This window comes from Anabrus simplex, chromosome 2 (genome assembly GCF_040414725.1).
Source record: "Anabrus simplex isolate iqAnaSimp1 chromosome 2, ASM4041472v1, whole genome shotgun sequence".
Taxonomy (NCBI): Eukaryota; Metazoa; Arthropoda; class Insecta; order Orthoptera; family Tettigoniidae; genus Anabrus; species Anabrus simplex.
Window position 1 is genome coordinate 979090860 of NC_090266.1, and position 26720 is coordinate 979117579.

General features: G+C 38.1%; 1 protein-coding gene across 1 annotated transcript in view; it reads right to left on the reverse strand.

Annotated features, from left to right (window-relative positions):
• The window catches only part of RhoGAP1A (Rho GTPase activating protein at 1A), a 594034-nt gene that overhangs the window by 102633 nt on the left and 464681 nt on the right, over positions 1 to 26720 (reverse strand). The gene's annotated exons all lie outside the window — the stretch shown is intronic.

Sequence of the window (26720 nt, forward strand, 5' to 3'; positions counted from 1 at the left end):
AAGGTACTGAAATATTTAATATCTGTACATAGCACACTTAAGCCATAACCTTCCCATATTTCAAAAGACTGAAAACAGAAACCTAAGATACTGTTCATGTGATCTATATTATATTACTGCTGTCACATGTATATAAACATAAAATGGAACAAAACATTACTTTTTTGCAGATACCACAAATATAAGGAGGTGCTCCAAACCCACATTGCATCAGTTGTTAAAAAACGGGTGAATAGCAAATAAATTGTTGCTAAGCAATATATGAATTTTAAGAATGAAGAAATAGTCAGAGGGCAGACATGTTATATTGTCCTGTTGAAACATAGCATCTCCATCAGCGTACTCCAGGGCCAGAAAGGGACACAGATGGTCTGAAAGAATGTCCACATAACGTGCACCTGTCAGCGCTCCCTGCAGCTGGACAATGGTAAATAACTGCGACCATGAGAACGCCACCCAAACCAGAACTGAGCCACCTCCCGCCTGGACACAACCTTGTTGCCATGCAGGATCCATAGCTTCATGGGGCATACCACACGCTGCCACTGTTCAATGGTCCATTGCCGATGTTCTCGGGACCATGAACATCGTTGAGCTCTGTGTCGAGGTGACCGCAAAGGGACACGAGTTGTTTGTCGGCTGGGGAAGCCTATGCAGTGCAGCTGCCTCCTTACAGCCGTGGTAGAAATGGGTTCCTGACTCCCAACATTCAAATGAGCGGTGATCTGACTCACAGTAGCCCTTCGAGCGCCCAGCATGGTTCTGCGGATGCAACGTGATGTCCGTTCGTTAAACACCTGTCGTCTTACCGTATGGCAGTTTATGCAGTTTATGCGGGTGGTAACATTCTCTCTGCGATGTTGAACGACTCTTGACACTGTTGACCATGGAAAACCAAATTCGTGTGTAATCTCCGCAATGCTATGACCCATGCGCCGATGATTATCCCATCTTCAAAGTCGGTTAACTCGCGACGTGTTGCCATCTTCATGGCACTGGTGTCTGTGGCGGACTGCTCATGTACGCCGCAAATAGCTGCAACGCTCAGGGGTCATACACAGCACATTTTCTAATGGGACAGCCCTTCCTGTGACTTTTGGCCACTCAGTGTATATACTTTCTGTGTGTTTTAATTTGTCTTACATAAGATATTCAGACCTTGCTCTATTGTAGTGAATTGATGACCGGTTGCACTCATATGTTGGCCCATAGAGGAAAAATGTTTGCGCCTCTCAGCATTAACGAACTCAAGATATCTTACAGTACAACTACATACTTCCAAAAGTAAAAAAATCAGGAGAAATTTGGCAGCGAATCGCAACGTATTACGACACATCACTGACGGCAGAACATGTACTAATTCATTATAATTAAAAACATTAACAACTCTATATATATTTTTCATCATTTATATGTGAATACTAAATACTGGACATATCTGAACTGTAGGAACATGTGATTTCTCATCCTTCAACATGGTGATCACATTACGACTAATTCTTGTTCAACACACCCATAGCTGACTTAGCCCTCTTCAGAAAGTTGGAACTAAATTTTTGCTCAAAGCATTTGTTTTGTTGCCTGATTTCAAGGTTAAAAGTTTCTCCAAACTTTGTTCAGTACTGAACTCTTTTTTTGTCTTTGTGACCCTGCAAAAAATCCTTTCACATTCTGCATTGCTATGTAGAATTGATAAAATAGCAAGCACCACCTTAGAGAGTCTGTCATATTTAAGTACACCCATTGAACATCAATTCCTCCTTTTGCCAAGTCTGTTTCTTCGAGCTTGAAGTTTATTACTTGTAATAATAATGCTAACCAGGTATATAAAAACGTAAATTTGTTTTTAAATATTAAAATCAAAGTTGCTAAAATCGGCAAAGACATATTATTTTTAAAAAGTGTCTCAAAGATAACTTAACCCCAAAATTCATAAGTGCCAATCTCAACAAACCAAAAGCAGAAGTTGGGAATGAAAAATGCAATCCAAAGTCAACACACATATACATACATAAAATAAGAGTTTTGTATGTACATTGCTCATAATCTGAAAAGAATGGTATTTCTGTATCGGTCATGCCTACAGTAATAAGGAAATACACTTTTCACTTTTCCGTAATGTATGTATGTATGTATGTATGTATGTATGTACACGCATCACTAGAAAACGGCTAAAGAGAATTTAATGAATGAATATTGAATTTTCACGACCGCATTGTAATCGAAACAGACTTTCAACGTTTTATGTCGTGTTACATACATGTAGTACGTGTTGAAGAGATGTGAAGTACAGAACAAAAATGGGAGGTTGTGGGTTCGGATCCCACTGGTGTCCGGCTGGCCATTTTTGTTCTGTACTTAACATCTCTTCAACACGTACTACATGTACGTAACACGATCTAAAACGTTGAAAGTCTGTTTCGATTAGAATTTAATGAAAATTGGTATGCAAAGTCGAGGAATAAGTTGCTACAATCTAAGCCATGAATCATTTTATTCACGCTGGTAGAAATAGTAGTTTAGGGGAAGGCCTAAAATTTAATTTCCATACATTTAAGATTTAGTGGTCCTATCTTAATAAAAATTGGTATGCAAAGTCGCTATAATTTAGGCTGTAAATAATTTTATTCACTCTAAGTGAAATGGTAGTTTAGGGGAAGGCCTAAAATTTAATTTCTATCTATTTACGTCATTAGGGGTTCTATCTCATTCAAAACTGGTATACAAAGTCGGAGAATGAGCCACTACAATCTAGGCTATAAATAATTTTATTCACACTGAATGAAATGGTAGTTTAGGGGAAGGCCTAAAATTTAATTCTCAAATATTTATGTTATTAGTGGTCGTATCGATAAATACTACATATCCAAAGTTATATAGAATTAAATTTCCGACCATTTATGTCTTACACATTTTTACCATACCGGCTATGATAACGAGGATCTTCATGAATTTGTATTTTTGTTGCTAAGCCCATATAGACGCCAAGCCACGAAAAAATGAGTAAACAGAATTTAATGAAAATCAGTCTAGAGAGTCGGGGGATAAGAAACTACAGTCTAAGCTATAAATAATTTTATTCATCCTGGATGAAATTGTGGTTTAGGGGAAGGCACCTAAAATTTAATTTTTAAATACCTATGTCTTTGGTACTATCGAAAAGTACTACATAACAAAAGTTACAGAGAATATAATTTACGATCATTTATGTTTTATTCAGTTTTACTGTACCGACTATGATGAGTGGTATTTCAGAGTTGGAAGAAAATTAAATGTGAAGGCCTACAATATTGAAAGCGCGTAACATTGATCAACAATAACATTACATTGACCATTGTTTGTTGTGATGTTCTTTGTCTCTTGTGCTGCCTCTCAACTCCAACAGATGGGATTACTGCTGCATACCGAGTATAATAGCCTTACTGAATATTGGCGGGAAATAGCCGGGCAGTTAGAAAACTTTCTTCTTTAGCATGCCATTCCTCTGGTTCATACATTTTCTGATCCTGCTGGTACGTATCACACTGGTTCTTCATAGTATTCCAGTTATTCGATCCCTACTCTGACATGCTGTTTTGAATGAGCAGTGTACATACTTAAGGCAGAGGCCCACTTAGTAGTAGTAGTAGTAGTGGTAGTGGTGGTGGTAGTAGTAGTAGTAGTAGTAGTAGTAGTAGTAGTAGTAGTAGTAGTAGTAGTAGTAGTAGTAGTAGTAGTAGTAGTAGTAGTAGTACCTGGTCTAGAATAACAATTTACGCCTATTCCAAATTATAGCACCACAATTCACTAGATAACTCAAAATTCAACCCTGAAAAGAGCCATTTCTTAAGAAAATCTTCTTCCTCTTCACTTTCATTAAATTCTACATTCATTTTATTTCAAATTATCAGTAAAGAGGGGATTTCTCCTCTGGCTTGGAGGAAAAATTTGTCTCCAAGTCAGATAGATTTTTTCCACCGCCAGTGTAGTGAATTGATATTTTCCGACTCATCAGGTACTCCTAGGAAACAGATTAGTAAAAGGGCATAGTTTTTTCCCTGGAAGTCTCCACTGTTCGACCCTCTCCCCGCTGAAAAAATACTAATAGTGTTCACGAATCACGGCTATCTGCGGCTTGGTCATTCGCTCTGGAACTTTGGATTGTTAGATCGGCAGTATAGTCCTGTTCGTTAAAAGTGACAAAATGTGTGGTGTTTCATTTGATCGAGTATTTCATATGGAAGCATTGCTTTAAATCACGCCATTCCTACTGACGTCAATGTAATGTATGTTCATTTCAGTTGGGAAAACCACGAAGACAGTCTTTCTGGGGATGTAAAAAGGCAGGTGCAGAGTGAGTGTCTACCATTATAATGAAAACTCCCCAACCTGATTGTGACTGATGGTAGGCAAGGGGGTCTACCATTACAGTGAAAATTCCCTAACTCAGTCTTCATATGAGAAAATATGTTTGGTGATTTCCCAGTCGCGTTTCTAGGGTAACGTTAAGAGCTATGCAATTTAATACAATTTTGCTCACAACATGTACACTACAATTCCGTATGCAATGTAGAATTCCGTAGTGAAGCACGGGTACATCAGCTAGTTATGTATAAGAAGAGAAATTAAGTTTCTTTATAAAAAGAAAACTTGTCTCAATGCAAAACTATATGACTCTCATTTAGCAGCTCCTCTTTCCTTAGTCCCAATGGAATGGAATTCTTTTCAAAAACATGTTAACCTTAGACTAAATCAAATTATTTAAAAAAAACCACGACACTTTGAATACAAGGCTAATAAATTTGAAAACTAACAATTTGGCAGTCTTTTCATAAAATATTCACACTCCCCAACATAAACAACAAGTCAACCATGATTTTCATTCACCAGTTATGAATCTCACTAATTTAAATTTGAATGATATTGAGTGGCATCTTTAAAAGTAGAAAAGACCACAATATGAAGATAAAGTTGGAATTCAAGAGGACAAATTGGGGCAAATATTCATTGAAGGGGAGTTAGGGATTGGAATACCGATTGGAATACCTTACCACGGGAGATGTTCAATAAATTTCCAATTTCTATGAAATCATTTAAGAAGAAGCTAGGAAAACAACATATAGGGAATTTGCCACCTGGGCGACTGCCCTAAATGCAGATCAGTATTGATTGATTGATTTTTTCCAGTTCTTGAATCAAGTAATCCTGGTGAGGGTCCCATACACTGGAACCATACTCTAGTTGGGGTCTCACCAGAGACTTGTATGCCCTTGCCTTTATATCCTTACTACAACCCCTAAATACCCTCATAAACAACCATGTGTAATCTTTATTTGCAATCATATTTATGTGATTACCCCAATGAAGATCTTTCTTTATATTAACACCTAGGTACTTACAATGATCCCCAAAAGAAACTTTCACCCCATCAATGCAGTAATTAAAACTAAGAGGACTTTTCCTATTTGCAAAATTCACAACCTGACTCTTAGCCCCGTTTATCATCATACCATGGCCTACTGTTCATCTCGCAACACTATTGAGGTCATTTTGAAGTTGCTCACAATCTTGTAACTTATTTATTACTCTATACAGAATAACATCATCTGCAAAAAGCCTTACCTCTGATTGCACTTGTTTACTCATATCATTTATATATATAAGAAAATATAAAGGTCCAATAATACTGCCTTGAGGAATTTCTCCTTAATTATTACAGGGTCAGATAAAAGATTCGCTTACTCTAATTCTCCAAGTTCTATTTTCTAGAAATAGAACTACCAATTTAGTCACTCTTTTGTCCAGTCCAATTGCACTCATTTTTGCCAGTAGTCTCCCATGATCTACCCTATCAAATGTCTTAGATAGGTCAATCTCGATACAGTCCATTTGACCACCTGATTTCAGGATATCTACTATACCTTGCTGGAATTCTACAAGTTGAGCTTCCGTGGAATAACCTTTCCTAAACACAAACTGCCTTCTATCAAACCAGTTATTAATTTTGCAAACATTTCTAATATAATCAGAAAGAATGTTTTCCCAAAGCTTAGACACTATGCATGTCAAACTGACTGGCCTATAATTTTCAGCTTTATGTCTATCACCCTTTCCTTTATACATAGGGGCTACTATAGCAACTCTCCATTCATTTGGTATAGCTCCTTCATGCAAACAATAATCAAGTAAGTACTTCAGATAGGGTACTATATCCCAATCCATTGTCTTTAGTATATTCCCCAAAACCTTATCAATTCCAGCAGCTTTTCTAGTTTTTAAATTTGTATCTTACTGTAAATGTCATTATCATATGGTACTGCCTGATAGTCCTAATTTCAATACCTTCTTTTCTATCACATTTATTTTTAACTACGAGAAAAACAGCTTCATGATCACTAATACCATCTATTACTTTGGTTTCTCTATAGAGCTCATGTGGTTTTCCAGCACCACATCCAGTATATTCTTCCCCCTGGTTGGTTCCATCACTTTCTGAATCAGCTGCCCTTCCCATATACACTTATTTGCCATTTGATGGTCTTGCTTCCTGTCATTTGCATTACCTACTCAATTGACATTTGGTAAAATGAGATCAATCGCTACAATCACAATCCTTATCCTGTCTTATATTTACATCTAAAGAAATGTATGGAACCTTCATTTCTTTATTTTGGTAAAGTTTACTTTGGAATCTAATGAATTAAGAATGATACCACTATTATTCACTCTTTGATCTCTGATTATAAAGGTGATCCAGGTAAATGCTGGCTAATATGCCACAGGCAAGGGCCCTCACAGGGAGGCCTTCGTATTGATATTTTTTTTATAAACATGAAGTAACTGTGTCCCAAAAAATTTAAATATGTTAATGAAGTCTTCTATTTCTGGTAGGCTAAGTTGTTTATGTTCTAATAAATTCTTTGTAATAATTTTTATCTTTTCGCCTACTGGAATATTTGAATACACGTCTTTGAGGTCAAAAGAACATTTTATAAGAACATTTTATATGATATAGAGTCAACTTAAAGTTTTTAAGTACTTTACAGAAGTCTTCTGAATTTTTTATTGATGTCAGTGTGAAAAACGTAATAATTTGTTAAAAATTTAAGTATGTATTGGGATGTTTTGTAGGTAGGACTGCTATGGAAATTTATGATTGATCTCATGGGTATTCCTTCTTTGTGTAACTTGGGTAAGGCCCTTGCAGTTGGAAGACCTGGATTCATATTAATTAGTTTCTGAAAACCTTGCTCATTTAAAATTAAGGTTGCGCTTTTCAATACCGTTTTAAACATTTTCTGGACGCATACTGTGGGATCTCGATCTATTTTGAAAAAAGAGCTGTTATTTAAAAAAGTTTTCTGTTTTGCTGATATATTCCTCCTTTCCTAAAATTACTATTGTACCCCTCTTATCCGCTTAAGTAACTACTATTGTTTTTTGTTTTATTTTGCATGATAGACTTATAGTTGGTTTAATACTACTCTGGGAGACTTTTAAACCTTTACAAGGTACAGAATTTTATTTACTTCATCTTACAAAATTGTACAAAACTGTACATAGACATGTTTCGACCCGGCATAGGGTCATCCCCAGTAAGACATATACAGTTGTATAATGGATTCAAAACATCAGACACACAAAATGAAATGTTAATTAAATTTTTTTTCTTAAAAAGCATGATGAAAGTGAAATACTGTGAGATGGTGATCGTTAAAAACAATTTTGAGCTGGAGGCCTTTTTGTTTCAATGTTTTTGTTGTCCCTTGGTGTAGTTCAACTATTATCTGTAAATTGTTCAGACATTGGCTGATATATGTAAGCTGTTATTGAAGTTGAACCATATGATTTCTAGTCTGTAAAATGGATAATAAAAATTAAATTAAGAGTTAAAAAATGGTGACTTACAGGAAAACATTTAAGGTGAGTTATGAAGAACGAAAATTAACTTACGTTACATGGCCCGCTTGTATCACCCGTGTTCTCTGACTACAGAGTCCAGCTCTCGACTAACTTGCTCCCACAGTCGAAACGCAAGACATGTTACTAGGAGGAGGTGGAGTGGGGAAATGGTGTGGGGCTTGCGAGAGAGTGGGAGTATGCATGATTATAGGGGCGGTGACTGAAACTGAGTGTAATAATCGTGAATTCTTCTGCTCTTGTTTTTTACTACAAATAATCGGAATGATGGTTTCCCATATTACGCCCCCCCTTTTTTTTTTTCATTTATCTCGAGTCAATTCTTTAATAAAACTATATTCTTTGCTATCTTAGCTACTTTCAACTTTAGATAAAAATAGTTGTTGGCATGTTTGTTTGCCTGGTTGGATTTAAGAATGCAAGAAATCAGCTTCATTTCCCACATCAAATCCTATTTACATAAAATCAATGCAAGTATACATCCACCTGTTTGTTACTATATATTTGCTTTAAGCAAATTAATTATATGTAGAACATGTTTCATTCCTTAGGAACATCTTCAGCTACATTACATTGCTTAGGTGAAATTAGAGAGAATTATCTTCTTCTCAAAAAAATAAAATAAATAAATTTAATAAAATCTTAAAATACATTAGTACCTTTGTTATGCTTAAGACAAAACTAATTAAAAAAAGGATAAAAATAATTAAAATAAGTGGGGAGGATTGAATAGGGTGGTTAAGTGGGAAGGGAAGATGGATCTGCTTATGTTCTAACCTAATTTAAAACAATTTCCTATTCACTTAAATAGAAGTTAAAAATTGTTAGAATATACCACTTTTGTTCATATGTGATGTGTATGCTTTTCTTAGTTGTTCATTTTTTAATAGTTTTTAAAAAGGATTTTTTCACTGACTGCAGCAATTCCTGTCAGGTTCAGAAGCAATTTTGTTTTACAAGCTCTGAAATGCATCTTTGTTCCTTCTCAGTCAGGATCTTTTTCCAGCCACAATTCTGACGTCATGTTTCGTGGCCACGTGTAGAAGAAGAACGACAAGAATTCCGATGGAATCTTAAACTGGAGAAGATTCGTAGATGATGTAATGTGCATATATGATGACATCACCAATGCACACCAGTTATTAAACACACTAAATTCTTTGCACAAGTCCATCAGGTTCACGATGGAACCAGAAACTGACAAGAAAATAAACTATTTAAACATCAAAATCAGTAAGAATAGTGATAACTTGTCTTACAAAGTATACAGGAAGCCCACTCAGACGTCACACATTATTGATGAGTCAAACCACCCACACACGCACAAAATAGCAGGTCTGAACACAATGGTACACACAGCTATTTCCTTACATATGAGCACAATAGATTTCAATGATGATATAAAAGTAATTAAACAAATAGCAAAAGAAAACAACCACCCTCTGAGCACAGTAGATAAACTATTAAATAAACATAAGAAAAATACCTGGAAAACCACTAATCATGACAGGAAAAAAGTTATCAACTACGTCAACAAGAACACATACAAAGTAGCTAATATTTTCAAAAAGCAAGTTGCTTTTAGAATGAACAACACACTACAGAAACACATCAGCAAGTGCAACCTAAACAGAGAAGACCCTCTCACCAAGTGAGAAGTATATCAACTCAAATGCCAAGAACCTAACTGCAAAGCCACATACATAGGCCAAACAAAAAATAATTTCCAAACAAGATACAAAGAACACAAATATGTGATCAGATATAATCAGCATTCAGTCTTCGGGGAGCACATATAAGACAGTTCACACCATTTCACAGACATCAACATGGATCTAAAAATCTTACACTTTGAAAATAACAGTAAATCCTTGAATATTAAGGAAGCCATCGAAATTTACATCATGAAAAAAGATAACGAAAACAACCTGAACAGACATACATTTTAAAAAAATTCCCCCGTATTCACCTTAATTAATTAACATCTGGACAACATTTACACTTATACATTAGTGCTTAATGAATCCCACAGGAGGTAATTTCTGACTTAAAGGTTTGGCATGTGGGTTAAGATATTCTTATCTACAGTAAGTGCACCTGACTTATGCAGGCTCAGGACGATCTTTTATAGATTATCAAGTATCACTAAATAAACTCACAGGAACACTCCAAAAATTTTGTAATAATAATATTAATAGTAAATATGAAAAATAATTAAATGTTTCATGTAGTCAGAACATGAGTTAACATTAAAAATAACATCTAATAGGTGCACTCTATTTCAATACCTAATTTATTAAACCTACATCATAAACTTGCATTTATTCATAATACATAATTACTAGATGAAGACAGTTGAAAAAAGTTTCACAACGCTCCGCCCCTAATACCCCATCCCCTCCACCTCTCTCCAGGTTACAGTTGCTCCAACCAATAGCAAAGATCCACATCATTACATGCGCTCCTCCCCTACCTCTGCCCCTCCCTGAGGTCTTGTTAGCTAAGCTCAAAACTGCTCCTCTCCCAGAATCACAGATCTGTTATAGTGAGAGGTGACAACAGACATTTCTTTGGCAGTGTAGATAAGTACAAAAAAATTTATTATACGATGTTGGTCATTTCCCATACTATCATTTTTTGCTCACATATGGTTCATATTATCACTTAACTCCATATCATTGACAAGTTTACACTATGTAAACTATACTGTACATATATGCAGATCATTTAAGTGATTTGATAGAATTTGAGGATGTTCTTGTAGAACGAAACATGTCGTTTGTATATGTGATTTTTACAGGTATGCTTATAGTTTTTTAATTTGCATTTGAAATTGTTGTGTCTGACAGACTGGAAAGTTTTTATTACATAAGGAACTTGGTAACACAAAACTGAAAAGGGGTGAGCTTACATTTTTGCCCAGTAATAGGGTTTTAACAGTAAAATGGACAGACAAGAAGGCAGTTCATAAGCTTTCTACGCTTCATGATAGGCCAAATTTAGTTGAGGTGAAAAGGCATGATGGTAGAAAGAAGCTAAAACCCAATCTTGTCACTGACTATAATTGTGGTGTGGGTGGCATAGATTCTCATAGTCAGTGGCTTGCATCATTCCCGTTGATGGGGAAATATGTAAAAGTGTACAAGAAAATGCATTTTATATGCTGGATATGGCACCGTTGAATGTTAGTGTTATTCCTCACTTTTTCAATGCTAGTAGGAAGCGAGAGGCATTTATATCCTTCAGAATCAACGCAGAGAAGCAGTTCTTGGCAAGTGTTGTGTTGTCTTGTTACGCAACTAGAGGGCGTCCAAGCCCACAGCAAACTCCATTAAGACTTCAGCAGAAGCAGGAGATATTTTCCATCCAAAATACTACAAACCTCAACGAAGAACGTTCCATCAAGGAAATGCAAATTCTGCACTGATGATGGACTGCAGAAGGAATAATCTTTTGAATGCCATAAATACAAGGTGGCCCTACACGTGGAGAACTGATTTATGGTATTCCATACAGCAAAGGACTTATCAAAGTTAACCTGAGAACAGGGTACCCTTTCATCTTAAAATCAATGGTCAATGATCAAATATAAAGCAAGAATTAATTCAGCATACCTAGGTCTCTCGGGAAACCAAGTTGACTTCCTCCAAATTTGGCTTGAAACTGTTTTTCCATTCTCTTGTAAACAATTTATGTTAATTTCCTATGTGAGGTTTTAAACTCATTGTACGGAAGTTTTCACAATTGGTAATTTTCTCGGGCACAGGCATAACTACATTCAGCTTAAAATCACATGACGCTCCTCATCTCATACACATTAGAACCTCATTAATCCAGATTTCCAGTTTATCAGGACTGATTCTTATTTCAAATGTGAAGATATACAACCTCTGAATAATATGTATGAAACTGTTGCATTGGTATGTATTATGTTGTCATCACAGGTAACGTGTAGATCACTGGACACACACTTCAAGCTATTTACTTTGAATAATAATAATAATAATAATAATAATAATAATAATAATAATAATAATAATAATATGTGCTTTACATCCCACGAAATACTTTTTCAGGGTTTTGGGGACGCCGAGGTGCCAGAATTTAGTTCTGCAATTGTTCCTTTACATGCCAGTACATCTACCGACACGAGGCTGACGTATTTGAGCACCTTCAAATACCACTGGATTGAGCAAGGATCGAAAGGTCAGTTTAAGTCTGTGTCTTACAGAGTTAAGGAGTATTGTTCCCTTGTTCCTGTGTTCTGAGTATGAATGAGTGAAATGGAATCAAAGCTGAAGAAGGGAGTGGTTTTCATAAACAAAGCATTGGAGAGTAATAGATACAAGAGAACTGCTGAAAAATATGCCTGAATCTAAACTGATGTCAGAAGACAAAATTATTGCTGCCTGATCTATAAGTAATGATGACAGTAATGGTGAGTTGGAAAACAAAAGTAGCGTTCCAGGAGAAGCAAACAACAGCATTGACAAAGAAAACTACTGTAATGGTTTCATTACATGTGACACAAAAATAACTCCAGCCAAACTGATGTTGGTGAAATTCCTGCATGGTCATGCTACGCTCAAATGCCACACAAATTTGAGCTAAGGAAACTTGCACACTAACATATCGAAGGTTTTTTTAGATGCAAGTGATGGGAGAGGACTAGGATTGGGAAGATAGTGTCATTAATTAAGGTACAGTCCCAGCATTTGCCTGGTGTTACGCGAGCCTAACCTCATGGCCAACTTGCTCGGTACTTCCACAGTATTTCAGTAAAGATTTTTTTAAAAAGTTGTTTTATGTCGCACCGAAATGGTGACGATGGGACAGGAAGGGGCTAGGAATAGGCAGTAAGCGACTGTGGACTTAATTAAGGTATAGCCCCAGCATTTGCCTAGTGTGAAAATGGGAAACCACAGAATACTTTTTTTTTTTGTTGCTATTTGCTTAACGTCGCACGGACACAGATATGTCTTATGGCGACGATGGAATAGGAAAGGCCTAGGAAGTGGAAGGAAGCGGCCGTGGCCTTAATTAAGGTACAGCCCCGGCATTTGCCTGGTGGGAAAATGGGAAACCACAGAAAACTATCTTCAGGGCTGCCGACAGTGGGGCTCGAACCCACGATCTCCCGATCACTGGATACTGGCCGCACTTAAGCGAATGCAGCTATCGAGCTCGGTCCACAGAAAACCATCTTCAGAGCTGCCGATAGTGGTGTTCAAACCCACTACCTCCCGAATACTGGATACTGTTTCTAATATAATGTTTTTTATTGATTACATACATATTTTTACATTATTGTTGTGTCTTAAGCGGGGCATGTTTCGCCTAATTTTTAGGCACTTTCAGCCATGGTTCCTACTACCCAAGATCAACATAGCCAGGATCCTGGATTTTATTTAATAATAAAATACTTAAAATGGTTATGCTGACATGAATTATTTTAACTAAAAATATTGTTATGTGCATTATATGTTCTGTAGAAATATCCGGCGGATGTGAATTGTTATTATTAGTGAACTGTGTTTACATGTGCTATACCGTATTTTCTCGCATAATTAATGACCTTGCATAATTTACGCATCCCAACATTTTTGGGTCCGAAGTGGAAAAAGCAACATCCATCACGCAGCTCCAGATACGTTTCGAAATAAAGATGTCAACTCCTAGGATTGGGAATATTTGCTGGGTGTTACACGAGCCTAACCTCATGGCCAACTTGCTCGGTACTTGCACGGTATTTCAGTAAAGATTATCGAACAATCGATAAGAAAGGGACATAGAGTGCAATTGTACGCGCTACCGGAAGCGAAAAAGAACGATGTACGGTACTGCAATGCCTTCCTACTGCAAAACCGGGCATTCCAAATACCGCGCAATGTGTCGTTATCAGCCGGTAGGAAATACCACTGCAACAGTGAGAGAATCAGTGCACAAGTGACTAGTGACGCTCTATTCCTGTCTGGTACAAACGTATTTTTACGAGTGTTTCCGGTACGGGACATGCGTTTTCTGTGATCTCAAAATAGTTTGTTAGTCCACAGTGAGCATGTATTAGAGTAACACTGCATCATATAAACTTGTGGTGATCAGTTACGCCAAAACATATGGGAATAGGGCAGTGGACCACAAGTATTCTGTGTCCGAATGCAACGTGCGCTACCGCGGTAACACAGAAGTGTACTTCAAGCGACCAACAAGTCCTGCAAAGCATTTCGTGTACCAAAAAAGCGGCAAGTTTCCGAAAGTAGGGGAGGATCTGCTTAAATGTATGATTTCGTTACGCAACGTTGGATATGCCGTTCCTCACGAAATGCTGTATTTTAAGGGACGAGTAATAGCTGCTGCACATGGAATCAGTTTCTCAGATATGAAGGTTAGCCAAGGCCTGGTGATTAATTTTATGAAGAGAAATGGACTTTCTCTTTGACCCCTTGGACCTTCTCGTGAATGGTATTGAATAGGTGGACCTTTCTTGTTCCCATTAGAATAACATGTCACAAAATGCCAAATGATTTCAACCAAAAAAGTAATTGATTTTCATCGCTTTGTGATTGAGAAGTGTAAAATGAAGTAATGTTTGCTCTCCCAAATAGGAACCACAGGTCAGACGCCAATCAGTTTCTATATTCCATGAAGTCGAACAATCGATAAGAAAGGGGCATCGAGTGTAAATTGTATGCACTACCGGAAGCGAAAAAGAACGATGTACGGTAATGCAATGCTCGTTGTAACAGGTTATGGCAGAAAGCTTGCACCTTACTGTATGTTGTTCTAAAATGAAAAACAATGCCTAAAGTAAAATTTCTGCGAGGGATCCACGTTCGTATCCAAGAAAAAGGGTGGATGGGCACGTCACTCATTAAGAGATTGTATACGAACGGTTGGGGGAAATATAGCACGGGTCCCCACTTCGATGTCTGGCCCTTCTTGTGTTTGACAGTTTTCTTTTCCTTTTTTTTTTTTTTTTTTTTTTTTTTGCCGGTTTGTCATTGTTATGTACTTACATGAATTGTACGTTTATTAGTACATGTTTATTTCACTTAGGTTCGTCCTGTCAGCTCGTAACGCGAAGAATATTTTCCATTGTCGGTAGTTCAAACCCACGGGCCCAACTTACCTGATGTACCCTATTTAACCCTCAAAGAGTCATGTGGGGTGTTGGCAACACTCCACGTTCATTTTTTAGGCTAAATCTTGCGATCGAGTTCATTTAGCTTGCTGTAAAATGATATCCCAGGATGGGTTCAGCTCGCCAGGTGCAGGTCTTTTTATTTGATGCCCGTAGGCGACCTGCGCGTCATGATGAGGATGAAATGATGATGAAGACAACACATACACCCAGCCCCCGTGCCATTGGAATCAACCAATTAAGGTTAAAATCCTCGACCCGGCCGGGAATCGAACCCGGGACCCTCTGAACCGAAGGCCAATACGCTGACCGTTCATACAACGAGTCGGACTAGCTTGCTGTAATCTCGTATATCTCTCTAAGTGACCTTGACCATGAAGTGTTCAGTGAGTGCTTATAATTAGAATTGCTGTGATAGATGTTAGCGCTCTTTGGTCACACGTGGGGTGTCATCATACCCCCCGCGACCACTATCGTAACATTTTCCGCTCAGTACTCAGTTCTTGCTTGAGTGGTGAAAGTCTCATTTTCAGTGAAAATATGTTGCTATGAATGACAGGAGGCTAGAATAAGCGAACTTTTAGAAGAAGATGAAAGTTGTGAAGAAGATTCCGATTAGTCAGATCCAGAAGAAAGTGACAATTGTGAGGAATTTATCCAAGACAGTGATACAGAGGCTGATAGTGAAGAAGATAATGACAGACAGTGATAATGATTAAGTTCACCGTGAAGGAGTCCGGTACTTGTTTAAAGATAAACAGCCTCAGTGGAAGAAAGATCTCCCTCTAAGGAACGTTAGGACGTGTCAACAAAACATAGTATTACATCTCTCTGGTGTCAAGGCCCATGCTAAAAGTGCTAAGTCAGTGCTCAAGTGCTTTTAGCTATTTGTGGATGATGTAATGATCAGAACTATTACAAATTGTGCAAACAATTACATAGACACTATTGCCGGAAATTATTTGAGAGATCGTGATGCTTAACATACCAATGAATCCGAAATAAATTGTGTGATTGGAATTCTGATACTAGCAGGTGTTTATCGCTCTGGACATCAAGTAAGACGACAAACGTCCGAGAACGAGCTCTGAAACAATCACGGTGCACAGTATGCCCTAGAAACAAAGATGTAAAGACTAACTCGTACTGTAATCGCTGTTGTAGAGTGATGTGTCTGAAACATATGAGGAATGTGTGTGGAAAATTTTACCAAGATTCAGGTGAACCACAATAAGTTTCTGAGCTTGTGTTATGTTGAATGTTTTCTTACATGTCTTTACTTCAATCTGATAACAGAAACATTGAGTGTAATACAAAAATATTCTTATATTAATTTGTTTTGTACTGAAATGCAGAAATTGAGTAATAATTTTAATATTTTCGTATGCTTGGATTTTTGCAGGAGAATATTTCGCATTTTATGATTTTCATATGCTACCCTCATTTGTAAATCTATATTACACATGATGAAATACATTTTTGGGAAAAAAAGTCTTTATGTAAGTTGTACTGTGAAATGTTAATTGGAGTGTTGTCAACACCCCGTGCGACTACTAACGTTTCGAATGAGTGAGCAACTCGGTGAGGGTTAAAATTTCAGAAAAAATCCCACGCTCGAATTTTACACCAAATGACGATTAACTGCAAACGAGTTGAACCAATTGTGTATATATTATATTTGACGTATCTTTTAAATGTAAATGAATTGTAAATATTACTTTAAATATTTGAATTCCTCGAATAATTTCCGTATCCTAAGTTTCTGCCTGTATTTTTTTGTCAAAAAAGTGTCTTAATTATGCCAGAAAGTATGGTACATAAAAACATTTAGCTGGCATACAATTACTCTGTCTAAAAACGGGTGAGTTTACAATTATTATACATTTGATAAAAACATGATTGTTATGCTTTAAAAACTTGTGATGACATTGGTTGGTTTGGGTTACTTAGTCTGTAATATCCAATGTGCGTGCTCTCAATGGAATCTTCAAGGACTTGAGTGTCACTCTGGGAATAAAATTTGGTGGCATTTTCCAAGATATTGTGTGATCCGTTGTCTGAATGTTGCTTTATGGTGATTAAAATTATGTAAAATCTTGCTGCCTGTCACTGTGTGGGTTTGAAGAGGGGACTTCTAAAGGTGGTTGTGACATTTATTGTGGTCTTGTTGCTTCTTTCCAGGGTTGACATTGTTGGATTGATAGTCTGTAACGATAAAAAATGTGCCTTAGCTGTGAAGTTTGTGTGAAATGAAGTATAAAATGGGGATGTTATGCAGGCTCTTACTTACCCCCTCACCTCTATTGTGGCTGGCTTGCTCGTGACACCTTCTGTCCGACAGGCGACTGCTAATTCCGTGCGCCTCGTGCTGTATCTGTGTGTGTTATGCGGAGGGGTATGTGATGGGGAGGGTTGGGCGGATGAGGTATTGGCTGTTCTCGAAGGTTTTTTTTCTGCGGGCGGAGCTTTTACGTATGGAAATTCATTGATGTTTTGGAACATTTTCTTTTAATTTTAATATTTTTAATAACCATGCGATTTGATCGTGTAAAGGATTTTTAGTCGCTCTAATGTCATTCAGTTTGTGGTTTCTGTTGAAAAACTGGTGTATGAAAATGTAGAGATGTTTTCATATTTGTTCATCAATTTGCCTTTTCTTATTCTCTTTGGGATAGTTAAATCTTGTTCTATGGTCGTGTAGGCATGTCCAGTTTCTTTCATATGTACGCTATTGCCGAGAATTTATGATATTTGTTTGCATTAAGGTACACCGGGGTAAGTGTAACCCATGGCTATAGTCGCATGAAAAATATATATGAAGTGGCGCTACTTGCGAGAATTTCATCTTGATACTTTTAATAACATGCAGGAATCAGTACATACCCAAAACTCTTGGCAGAAAAGCTGTAATACACTGCACTTCGGATGTGCATCATTTACACTCCTAGTGTGAGCTAGTGCGACATATGGTTTTACGATTGCTACGGCAAGAAATGTAGAGATTTGGTTATGGTTAAAACAGTAAGTATGAGTTAAATAATATCTTAACATGCTGTAATAGTGTTGTATATGAAATTTGGTTACTATGAGTGAAATCAATATAGGCTCCTCTTGCCCCAGATTAAATTGTCACTGGGGTAAGTGCAACCCATTAGGTTCCACTTCCCCCATCAAGTTAGTAATGAAACCACTAGTTCCATTTGTTTCAGAAATGGTGTGTACATATGTTCGTAAAACTCAACCTCCATCATAGGTTTGCAACAAGGTCAAAGCAATGTAACTCATCAGTCATCAACAATGACCTTTGAAGAAGCTCTTCCATCTTTGCCATCAAATGTGTCATGTGAAGAAATTCCCCAAGCTCTGCCATTAACAGTATCTAATGAAAAAACTCCCCCAGCTCCGCCATCAACATCTGATTCAAATGATATTGCTACCCTAGTATCAACATCAAGCACACAAAGGGTCTCGTTTGAAGAGTTGCTTCTAGAGCAAGTAAAACAAGCAGCAAGAGTCACTCATGGAAGAAAAAGAATCTGTGGAGGGGCAGAAGTTATTACCTCAGAGGGGGCATTTCTAAAGCTGAAAGAAAGTGAAAGGATAAAATCTGAAAAGCAAGTGAAAAAAAACCCAAAAAGGCAACAGTGAATCATGAGGAAAATAGTGATGAATATAATGCTGAAGAATGCACAAATGACTTGGAAGATTTTGAACTGGAACACGAGATCAAAGAAGTGGATAAAGAACATAACTTCACAAATACAATGCAGAGAGATATATCAACAGTGCAGGTGGGTGATTGGAATCTTACAGAATTTTGTCATAAGAAAAAAATCAAAATATATGTTGGGCAGCTGACGAAAAACGAGCCATGTCTGGAAGTGATATTTGCTTGAAGAATTTGCTCAGCATCAACATTTCATTGGCCCAACAATGAGGACAAGAATATAATTCAACCTGAGGGAATTTTTCAATATCCACCACCACCAGCATTTGAGAAACGAGGCACATTCAAATTTGATATCTCATTTGATTCTTATAATGTTGGTTAAATATATGAAATGTATGAAAATTAAGGAGAAATTACATTTCTATTAGTATTATATGTCACATTGAATGATTTCCACTTACCCCAATGATATTTCTGTGATATATGATACATTAACCCTCTACTGCCCAATGTGACTTTGAAGTCACACATCATTCTGTACACATTTTCTACTGTTAGAATGCAATTGAGCCACTACTTCCCAGTGTAACTTTCAAGTTACAGTATGGCTGTGTGATTTTCAACTGTTTATAGTTTAATAGTTATATGCACAAGCCACCAGGAAGCGCCAAATGTATGGTTGGGAGCATTTCCCAGACACATGGCGGATAGCTAGTTTTACAATTATGTTTTGTGTTATTACTAACAAATTATATGCATAAAAAATATAGAAACCAAAGGTAAGCATCTTGAATATTTTATGAGACTGTTATTTTATAAATTAGTCAATTTTCACATATCAGAACATTACTGCCCAGTGTGACCTGGAAGTCACAAACCTAATTTTTGAAAATCAAAAATGAAAATTCAATAAAAACTGCATTTATGTATAGTTTACAACATATTTACTTAGTATAGGGTAGAGAAATTTTTTTAAAACACAACAAAATAATTTGGGCAGTAGAGGGTTAACAGGCCTTGGGTTCCACTTTCCCCAATCACCGGGGCAAGTGTAAACGCCGACCAAGATTTATGTTCTGCGTTCCAGAATGGAATCCATTAAAATATGTCTGCATTTTAATTCATCTGAACTTAGAACATCTTTTTCTGAACCAGTATATAAAACCAGTATATAGAATGTTAATAAAATTGAATGGCAAATCAATATACACTTGCAAATAGAATGTCAACTATATAAATATGCGGTTCCACTTACCCCGGTGTACCTTATAGTGTTCTAAGTATCTCGTTGAGAAACTTCGTCCTGTTTTTCCTAACTACGAGATGAAACATTGGGTAGAGTCCTTTGTTGGAGCCGACACTATTGTTATTTAGGAACAAGCTTTGGTTGGTGTTTTGTGTTTTGAACAAAATTTTGAATTCTTGAATGGGTTCGAAATTTGATATATGTTGGGATTACTGTAAGTGAATGTGGCAAATTTAGACTTTTTTGTTTTCCCAGAATTAATTTTGAAATTTGTCTATTTCTAATTTTTCTTATTATTTGATTGACCATTTCTATGTTAAACCCGTTGATCTTGGCTACGTTCCTTGTATATTGTCATTCTGTGTTAAAATGTGTTTAGTGAAAAGGTTGGCTTCCTATAAATGTTGTATTTAAAGCTTTAACCCCTTCAGTGGCACGCCCGAGAAATTCTCGGGTGGCGCACGCCTGCCCATAACGTCACCGCCCGAGAAATTCTCGTTTAGCTGCAGTGTTCATTTCGCGATCGCCCAATAATTTCTCGGGTGCTCTAATCGCTTTGGAAAATGTTTTCAAGCATTCCCAACAAATGGCGGGAGGATTTCCAGCTGTATTCACGAAGCGTCTGGCCTAAAATATGCCTTATCTTTTCTACTTTACATATACAACCTCTGGCCTGCTGACGAGGTAAACAGAAATGGCGAGCGCGAAACGGAAGAGAAGTTTGGCTGAAGACAAAATAAGGAACTACATCAAAGATGAATCTCTAAGTGACATTAGTATTTCTGATAGTAGCTATAATGGTACTATTGATTCTTCAGATGATGACCTCAGTAATTGTAGTGAAAGTGAAGAAGGTATTACGTCAGAAGCTAAGGTGATGGTAGATGTTGAATATACATTCGTTTGGAAAATGTGTAAGCCTGGGGATAGTGCGCGACCTAATATTATTCCATTTACGGCAAATCCTGGTGTGAGGATTATCAGAGGTGAGTACGATTGACTGTTTTGAACTGATTGTAACAGATGAAATTGTAAATTTGACAGTGCCCGAAAAAATTTGTTGGCCCTATTCTAAAATTGCATTGAAAAACTTGTAAATAAATCTCCGCATGGAAGGGCACAGTTTTGGAAAAAATAAACTCTTACAAAATTTGGCAACTGATTGCGTTAGTGTTGCTGATGGGAATAATACAAAAGCATGAAATAAGAATGTATTGCTCACAGGACAGTATAGCTCCTACTCAAAACACCAGTGTTTTATGATTTTTATGAAACTATATCACAGGCCTACTGTAAAAAAGTGTTAATAGAGTGTAAAGTAAGATTTTATTAACCTTGAATAATATATGAATGTGTTCCCTTAATAATTGTTACTCATTCCTTGCTTCCTAAAAATAAATAATTTCCTTCGAAAAACCTCACTTTTCTGGCACAGGAGGTCTCCCAAAACCCACCACCGAAGGGGTTAATCTTTTTGTGTGATGGTAATGTCTAAAAAATTTATGGACTTATTGATTTCATCTTCTGCTGTGAATTTTATGTTTTGAGGTAATGAGCTGAGGTATTGCAAAATATTTTCACTGTTCTTGAAACATTGGTCTATGATGATGAACATGTCATCAACATAGCGTATCCATTGACTTAAACCTTGTATTTTTGTTTTGATTTTTATGTGTTCTAAGTTGTTAAGGTCGATGTCTGCTAAGATGCCTGACGCTGGATCTCCCGCTTAAGACACAACATTAGTGCAAAAATATGCATGTAAATCAATAAATAAACATAAAGGGCAAATTGAATAAATGGTATTTAGACGATGTCTACAGTTAAACAATGCCTAAGTATGGCTTCCGCATTGCAGAGATGTTATTTATCACTTAGACACTGTTTAACCTCAAATGAGAGGAGTGAATCACAATCAGAGATTATGTATCATGAAACATGTGATTTGTATTATCATGTTGAGACGATTCCAGGAAGAAAGGTTAGTCCGAGGACCACTCTGTGGGTCGCCCGCTGCTAAATCGCAGAAATTTGTTTGATATGTATGGGGAGATAGATCTTAAATAAGGTTTCGCTTTTCGAGACTTGTTTCTTGAGAATGACAAAGGGATAGTCCAGTAACTGTCAACTTGAATACAATTCTCGGCAACCAATATATTTTATTATATACATGGGGTAATTTCCATGGAATTATAGGTCACTTCGACTACATACATATCAGAATTATGTGTCCCGATCGTCAGAGGGCTGTCAAATACATCAACCGAGAGGGATTCACTTATCTTTTTACTGCCAAGTGAACACACATAATAGTGAAAACTAAAAAGTAGGTTGTATGGGGTTTTATATATAAAATCGTTCAAGTTTTTGGCAACTATCAGATAGGAAAAGGCAAGTGGTGGTAATGGTGGTGAATACTGTTTAAAGAGGACTGGGGAAGAAGAGTCGTGGCCATAATAACAGCCCTAGTATGTGCCTGGTGTAAAAATAGGGACACTACGGAAAACAATCTTCAGGGCTGCCGATGATGCGTTTCGAACCTACGATTCCAGAATGCAAGCTACATCTATATGGCCCGTACAACACACTCGGTTACACTTACTATGGCTTCATCCACCCTTCGTCGAATCTACCGTATTTATGAGTAGATTACACACACTGTACAACGCTATAATCAAAGCTACACTTCGCTGTACGGTGGCGTGTCGCTTTAGTGTCATAATATTATGAGATTTAATTTCCACTGAAAGCGATACTCTTATCTGTGGACAAGTAATGATCATGCTTAGCCATATTTGAGTAATGTGTAAGAAGACAAACAGCTGACTGGCGTTCGGCGCATGCACAGACGAATTTCATTGGTTGCGACAAGCAAGGAGTTGCATGAAAGATACTTCTATCTCCATTTTCAAACATTTTCAAACCAATATTGAAACTTTAAGCGATGTCTAGTTAAACACCAACTGAACATTGTTTATGCAGTGGAAGATCGTGCTCGATTTAGACGTTGTTTAGGTAGACGTTGTCTAAGGCTTAAAACTAATCATTGTTTCTGAAATCGGCCCAATGTATTGAAAAGGTGGGACTCTCAAAATGAAATTCTTTTAGAAAGGTATCTGCTGCTCAATACGGACAAAACGATGAGATTTATAACATTTAATATTACAGCCACCCAGGCTAATAAAATTCCCAACAAGTTCCTACATCTTATGATCAAAATAGGAAAAATAATAAAGGACGTAGGCTTCATAATGGAATGCCTTAATCACAATTTAGTTCCCAACTTAATAAAATCCACCCGAAGGAAATTTAATTCATCACCAAACTAAAGTAACATCTAGAACAAAATAAACAAAATATGGATAAAAAATGACATAAATGGCCATTATTGCAGGCGGTGTCGGAGAGGTGCTACCTGTACATTAAGAGTCCGCCGTCAACTCGGAAGTTCTTGTAGCACATTTGAATTCCCTCAGGACGAGTTGACTATCGGTGTTTTGTCTCCTAATCCACTGCGTCACGGTCCTACGGAGCTTGTCTTGTTCCTGCCACTGTTTGATTACTCCCAGATCAAGCTCCTTCTTGATGGTCAAAAGGGCATGTTCCTTAGGCTCACTCTGGTGTTTTCGTGGGAACTCCCTCTTGACAAGGGTGCTCCTAGCTTCAGGTTCCATCGCCGGGTGCCTAGATAAGCTGTCTGTTCCTAAGTTCGTCGGTCCTGGGACGTGACACACATCAAAATCAAATTCTGCTATTAACAGAGCCCATCGCATCAATTTAGATTTTGAGCCAGACACAGAGTTCAACCATTTGAGAGTGGCGTTGTCGGTGTAGAGATGGAACTTCCTTCCCAAGTAGCCTCTAATTTGCCCATGGCCCACACCACGGCTAAGGCTTCCTTCTAGGCAGTGCAGTAGCGTTGTTCGGTGGGAAATAACTTCCTGCTGGTATACTCGATTGTGTCCCTTCCGCCATCAATCCTCTCCTGGAATAACACTGCTCCGAAGCCGGGAGTCGCTGGCATCCGTCTGCAGCCACATCTTCCATTGAGGGCCGGGATGGGCTAGATGGAAAGCATTGCATATCGCAGCCTTAATGTCTTGGAACACTGCTTCTTCCTTGCTGGTCCATCGGAACGGGCGGCTGTTATGGAGTAGATTGGTGAGTGGTATTGCCTTCTCTTCAAAGTGTGGCACAAAGCTGCTATACCATCCACACAAGCCAAGGAACTGACGTCCTTGTCGCTTGGTCTGCGGGCGTTCAGCTTCTTCAATACGTCGATTCTTCTCTGGTTGCCTTTCTAAGCCTTCAGATGTTAGGACATGGCCAAGATATTCTACACGGGACTGGGCGAAGTAGCACTTCTCCAGTTGGAAAGTCAGTCCATGAATTTTCAGTCGTTCCAGTGTTTTCCTCAGATGTACAAGGTGTTCTTGAAAATTCTTGCTGCATTTTAAAATGTCATCGAGATACGTTTGGCAAAAATCTTCAACATATCCTGATAATACCTTATCCATCAGTCGCATGAAGGTGGCAGGAGCGTTCTTCAATCCAAAAGGCATTACTGCAAACTGGTACAATCCTCTCGGTGTCATGAAGGTGGTCAGTGGTCTAGAATTTTCCTCGACCACTTGCCAGTATCCGGAGTTGAGATATGGCGTGCTGAAAACCCTAGACCCACTTACTTGTTTCAACGAGTCTTTCAGGTCAGGCATGGGGTAGGCATCACTAACGGTCTTCTCGTTCAATGTGCGGGAGTCCACACAGTCAATACTCCCCATTCTTCTTCTTTGGTAGGACGATAGGTGAAGCCCAACAGGATGTAGAGGGTTGGATGAGACCTTGCCCTTCCATCTCTTGAATCTTCCGGATGATGAAGTTGCTCTTATCCGGGTTGATTGGATATGGAAGTTGCTTGATGGGTAACGAAGCGCTGCATTCAATGGTGTGCGTTACAGTGGTAGTCCGTCCTATTTTATTGGTGATGACTTCTGGAAAGTCCTTTAAGGTGTGTCTCAGTTCCTCTTCTTCAATTGGTCGAAGATGCGTTAACTGGATATTACCTAGGTCTACTTCAACTTCCGCCACCTTGCTAGTCCGGAGATTTCCATCGTGCCAAGCGACCCTCGGACGTCCGTCTTTTCCCAAAAAGACTTCATGAGTTGCATAGTCTAGGATCACCTTGTATTCCACCAGAAAGTCATGACCTAATATGATGTCAGGTATCAGGTTCTGAATCACTGCAACATCAATTACAATAGGCAAGTTCATGCATTTAGCAGTTAGGTTAGTCTGTCCTTGAATAGAATAGGTTACCCCATCCACTGCTCCCACTACCCTTCCGAGATGGTGAGACTTCATAGGTGGTAGTAATCTGGCGACAGTCCCGTTGACGAATGAATGGCTTGCTTGGCTGTCAAGTATGGCTGAAAAATTCTCGTTGCCTATCCTTAAGATGATAGCAGGTTGGGGTTGGCCTGTTCTACTCACAATCTGACCAATTCCTCAACAAAGGTTGCTTGTCTGTAGTGTCTTGAGGCGTATTCCTATTCCCGGTCCCATGACCCCTCAATCCAGAATGGGCTGGACCTAGTTTTCCGACGTCAAGGCTGGGCACTTGTTCTTCAGGTGTCCCGCTCTTCTACAATGGTAGCACCTCCTAACTGCGCTGGTCTCTTCCGTAGCTTTTCTCTTGTGTGCCTCCAATAGCTGGGCGATGATTCTGCGTAGATCATCAAAGGATCTCGGTTGTGATACTTTCACTAGGGGTCAAATCTTATCGTGGAATAGCTCTGTGATGTCTGGTAAGATCTCATTTTCGCTTCCATCCGGGTGCAGATGCTTGAAGAGTTGGTACTTCTGTAGGACGAAGGCGCTAGCTCTCATGTCAGTGGGTTGTGCCTCAAGCCAGTAGCTTCATTTTCACAGAGTTCTTCACCCCTTCAGAATTAAACCTAGTGAGGAATTCCCTCTTGAAGTCCGTCCAGTTTAATTTAGACCATTCAAGTTATTCCACCAATTAGCAGCTTGCCCCTTTAATTACGGTGTGATGAGTTGCACGAGGATGTCCTCTGGTAGAGCAGTCCTTCGTAACAGACTGAACGATCCCTCGATGAAGCCAGTCGGGTTCTCTTCTAGCCGCCCATGGAATTCTGGAAGGCTCTCTATAATCACCTTTGGGTCCAGGTGTGCTGTATTGCCGGTTAGGTTTGAGGGGGTTAGAGGTGTGGTGATATGTCCTGTTTGCATGAATATATCTTCTACTGCGTGAAGGCTGTTTTCCCTTATATTCTGCGTATCTCCCTTGATGGTCGAAAACCAGTTTTCTAACCTTCCTTCAACAGCAGAAATACGGCTCCCAAAATTTCCCTCGATGGCAGAGATACGGCTTTCAAAATTTCCCTGAAAGGTAGAAATCCTCCCCTCAACCTGTTGCTTTATGTAAGAAACCTGGATTTCCACATCCTCCTTGAGGTACGAGATATCCCCTTCCAGCTGGTTTTCTCTACTATCGATCTGGTCAACACATGCCAGTTTTGCCCAGATGTCCGATATCTGCAACATTAATAGATTGGTGATGTCGCTTATTTGTGATTAAATTTTGTCATTTATGGTTGAAATCTTCGATTGTAGGCTCTGTTCAACTTTGGAAACCTGCGTGTACACTTGTGATATTTGTCTGGTTAAAACTGAGTTAGCTTGAGGAATTTTGTCATTTACTTTTGAAATTTTGTCTGTTAAGGAAGAATTGAGTGTCTGTATCA